Source organism: Lathyrus oleraceus, chromosome 5 (genome assembly GCF_024323335.1).
Source record: "Lathyrus oleraceus cultivar Zhongwan6 chromosome 5, CAAS_Psat_ZW6_1.0, whole genome shotgun sequence".
NCBI classification, from domain to species: domain Eukaryota; kingdom Viridiplantae; phylum Streptophyta; class Magnoliopsida; order Fabales; family Fabaceae; genus Lathyrus; species Lathyrus oleraceus.
Window position 1 is genome coordinate 598,770,460 of NC_066583.1, and position 5,216 is coordinate 598,775,675.

Here is a 5,216-nt window from a genome sequence, read left to right on the forward strand (position 1 = left end):
GAACCAGATGGGTATTCAGAAACAAGCTGAATGAGAAAGGAGAAGTCGTCAGAAACAAAGCTCGACTGATAGCTCAAGGTTACAGTCAACAAGAAGGTATTGACTACAATGAAACCTTTGCTCCAGTCGCCAGGTTAGAATCTATTCGTCTTCTTGTATCCTTCGCTATAAATCATTCTATCATACTGTATCAAATGGATGTCAAGAGCGCATTCCTTAATGGTTATATATCAGAAGAAGTATATGTCAACCAACCTCCAGGTTTTGAAAATCCAAATTATCCAGAACATGTTTTTAAACTTAAAAAATCTTTATATGGACTTAAACAAGCTCCCAGAGCTTGGTATGAACGATTAAGTAACTTTCTTCTGGAACATAATTTCATCAGAGGAAAAGTTGACTCCACACTCTTCTGTAAAAACCTTAACAATGATCTCATGATATGCTAGATATACGTTGATGATATTATTTTTGGTTCAGCTAACGCCTCTGTTTGTCAAGAATTCTCTGAGTTAATGCAGGCAGAATTTGAAATGAGCTTAATGCAAGAACTAAAGTTCTTTCTGGGAATTCAAATTAACCAAACTTCAGAAGTCACGTACGTTCATCAAAGCAAATACATAAAAGATGTTCTGAATAAATTTGACATGGCTGAATGCAACTCTGCAAAGACTCCCATGCATCCAGCATGCATTCTTGAAAAGGAAGAAGTCAGTAAAAAGGTTTGTCAGAAGCTCTATCGTGGTATGATAGGCTCCCTTCTCTATCTGACTGCTACTCGACCTGATATTCTCTTCAGTGTCTGTCTCTGTGCCAGATTCCAATCAGATCCTAGAGAAACTCACTTAACTACAGTTAAGAGAATTCTCAAATATCTGAAAGGAACTCCTAACATGGGCCTGATGTATGAGAAAACATCAGAGTATAGACTTTCTGGTTACCGTGATGCAGATTACGCAGGAGATAGATTGGAACGAAAAAGCACATCTGGAAATTGTCAGCTCCTGGGAAACAATCTGATATCCTGGGAAAGCAAAAGGCAATCAACTATCGCTCTGTCCACAGCAGAAGCAGAATACATCTCAGCGTCACTGTGCACGACTCAGATGCTATGGATGAAGAATCAGTTAGAAGATCTGCAAATCTTCGAGAGTAACATTCCTATCTTTTGTGATAATACTGCTGCCATTTGTTTAAGTAAGAATCCCATTCTGCACTCCAGAGCTAAGCACATTGAAATAAAACATAATTTTATCAGAGACTATGTTCAGAAAGGGATAGTCACATTGAAGTTCATTGATACAAATCATCAATGGGCAGATATCTTCACTAAACCCTTAGCTGAAGATAGATTCCTCTTTATCTTAGAAAATCTGAACATTCAAAACTGCCCTGAATAAAATGTGCCTCTGAAGTGGTTAAATGAGACTCTGACATAAACAAATGGATTCTGCCTCTGACTCTGATACTTCTACCCAGTTAGAAGTTATCTGAGTTGGAAATCTCCAGGAACCAATCGTTTGGTATTCCTGAAGATCAGATATATCAAACCACGTGGAGAATCTTGCGTCTAACCTTGAAACTTCTAGACAGATGTCCAGCAGTAATCAAGGAACAGACTCTTGAGATCTCCTCGAGCAGTGTGCAAACTGTTGAGATTAGACATCATTTATGAGCTATAATCATTTCTCCCTCTAAACGTGCTAACTTGGTTTTTGTGCTAAACTCTGAATTCTGTGTCGTTTTGCATGCGCCCTTATGGGTATTTAAACACTCTTTTCACACTTTGCACACATTTCACTCTCACTCACTCTTTAAACCCAAGTTCTCTCAAGGCATTTCTGCAAACAGTTCATTTCATCTCAGTTCTTCATCAATACCATGAATACTCAACAACAATCTGTGTTCAACTACTCTCAGCAAATGGATTCCAGCAACCCTGCTCAAAGCACCAGCAACCCTACTCCAACGGTTACAGACGTAGTTACAACACCAGTTTACAAGGAGCCTCACATTCTTGACCGTGAACCCCATATTAACCTTGCAACACCTTTTGAAAAACTGGACGTGCTGTGTGAATCCCTGGTGGATTTTGATAACATGAGAAGAAATGGCGTAGACCTTACTGAAGAACTTCGCAAACAAGGTTGGGGAAACTACTTTCAACGCCTCTACGGTCTAGTTTACCCAAATCTCATTAAGGAATTTTGGAGATTTGTTGATGCTGACGATCATTTCATAGTCTCATACGTTCTGGGTGTGAAGATTGTGATAACTGAAAAGTCCATCGCTGCTTTGTTGAACATGCAGAAAGATGGAGGAAGAAGGATTTACAACATCAATCCCAGGGCAAAATACATAGCTCAAGAAATCAACCCAACGATCTTCAAACTAAACGCAGAAGGCAACCCCTCAAAGAACAAGGAACTGCATCAGAACCTCCGGGTCTGGCTCAAAATCATTCTGGGAACAATCCATCATCGCCCAGCGTCAAATTCATCAGATTACATCAATACAGATCAGAAATGTATTCTGTACTGTATTCATAAAGGTCTGAAGTTATGCCTCCCAACACTCCTCTTCAAATACCTCAGAGACTCTGTACGAGAAACCAGAAATCACATGAAGCCCAGAACTTACATTCCCTTAGGAAGACTCCTCTCAGATGTACTGATAGAGAATGGTCTTGTGGACCATCTGGTAAAGCTCAGGCTTATGGACGACATGGCAATCGACACTAGAAGGCCTCTGAACTCCAGGAATCTGAAGAGCATGGGAATTCTGGAGAAGGTCAACGTTAGACCCACTCTGGACACCTCTTGGGAAGCCTTAAAAGATCAGAGAAAAATTCCCCATGGTCTATATCTGTTCTCCAAGGAAGAACCCAAAGAGACAATTCTCCACTATCTCCAACGTCTGAAGGATGAAGGCGTGGATATTTCAGAATTCAGGTTGAGCGAACTGCCAGATAAAGCTCCCAACTTCGTGAGGCATAAAAGAGGTCTCTCTGAGAAGATATCACAGGCGAAGAAAGCGAAGCTAGGAGAATCCTCTGAAACAAGACCTCCAGCACCTCTGCATGAGTCTTCTAGTAAGTCTGCCTCTCCTGCTCCTTCTATACAGCAACTTGCCTCTTCTATTCCTCCACCAACCCCTCTATACACCCCATCTGAAACCCCTCATTCAACGACCAGAACATCTCAACCACTCCCAAAATTTAACCTCGCCAATACCTCCTTACCCATATCTGAAGCTGAACAAATGGATGAAACCACCTCCTCATCTTCAACCCCAGAATCACCCCCTTACTGTATCATCTCGTCTGACACAGAATTCTCTGACCCCGCTTCTCCTACTCTAGCCCAACTTCAGACACAAAACCTTGCCTCCCAACAACCACAGCCACCTCCACCTGAACCTGAAGTAACCTCACCACCCACAGAACAACCAACAGTCACTCCATCTAACGTTCAACCCTCTGACCTTACCCCTCCAAACACTTCCGCTGAACCTCAAACTCTCAACCTAAGCCCTCCCACTTCCTCACCTCTACCATCTAAACCTGACCACTCCCTGCCAACCCTAGAAGAGGCAATTATGCTGTTTGCAGAAGCATCAGTGGAAAAGGTTAAGTCCCTGTCCACAAACCCTGGCATCAGTGATGATCCTTCCTCTGTTAGGACACACTGGAACAGAGTCATTGGCTGGATGACTTCTGAGGCCTTTAAGCTGAAGCACATCTCTGAGCAAGTCAGAAACGACTTTATCAGAGACGCTGAGGCAAGACTACAGGAGCGCTTAGCCAGAGAAGCTGAGGAAGAAGCCAGAAGGGAAGCAGAAGAAAGAGCAAGACAAGAAGAACTTCAAAGGGTAATGGAAGCTGAAGCCAAAGCTCTAGCTGATGCCGCTGCTGCTGAAGCTGAAGCAAAAGCTGTTGCTGAAGCTGAAGCTAAAGCCGCTGAAGAACATAATGCTCTGACTCAGGGGGGAGTCCTCTACTTTTGCCCCTCTGGTTCTCAAGACCCTTGAGGAGCTTCAGAAAGAGCAGAAGGAAGTCCGAGCCAGATTGGATCAACAGGACACAGTCAACGCCAACATCCAGAATCTGCTGACTCAACTGCTTCAGAGAATGCCTCCTCCTCCTAACCCTTAGGCACTTAGGATTTTTTCTTGCTTGTTGCTTTGCTTGTTTTTGTCTCTGATGTTTTTGCTCTTATCTGGATATATATATATATTTTTTCCTGCTTATTACTTTTTTAAGTCTTTTTGATTCTGACAAAAAGGGGGAGAAATCAAACAGCTCTTATGAAAAATTGTCTAAATCCTCAAGCACTCTGCAAACATACTATTCAATTAAAATCCATCTAACACTCTTTGACTTAGAAAGATGCAGAAAGGTATCTAGAAAACTTCAATGCTTGGAAGCTCTGGTAAGAACTTCTGAACTCCCTAGCTTATCTCAGGGGGAGCTCACTTCTATCTGATCTGATAAACTCTTATATCTGAATGTTTCATCTGTCATTTAAGTTTGTTTTGTCATCATCAAAAAGAGGGAGATTGTAAGAACAAAAATAGTTCTACAACAGACTCCAGGATTTTGATGATAACAAAGGATGAAACCAAAATTGGCACTCTAACGAAAAGTTTCTAAGTGTGCAGGACTCTGAACAAGAACAAAGGAATCTGGTCGCTTTATCAGATACAGAATAAAATCAGATACACAGTACCAGAATATCAGAAGCATCTGAAGTGGAAACGCTCCCTAGAAGTTCTGACTCCGAGCAAAACAACATATCAGAATATCATAAGCATCTGAAGAAGAAGCACGCCCCAGAAGTTCTGACTCTGAGCAACAGCATATCATAACACCAGAAGCTCTCAACTTCCTCTGAAGTCAACACTGATGATCTAAAAAGACCAAGACTATCAGAAGCTCTAATGTCATTTCTCAGATCTCAAATTAATAGAGTAATTCAGACTCTGACGAAGAATTTCCTTATCCAGAGTAACGGCAACTTCAACTTCAAAGGGAAAGAAACCATATTTGGAAAGAAGTTATTCAGGGAGACAAACTTGTTTTGGCAAGAAACAACAGAAGTTATGGCATTAAACTCTCATCAAGACAAAATATCTGTCATCACTACAACGGTCCTTTCACCTCTATATAAAGGACGACAAACCTCATTGAGAGACACCTGAACGCACAGAAATACTCT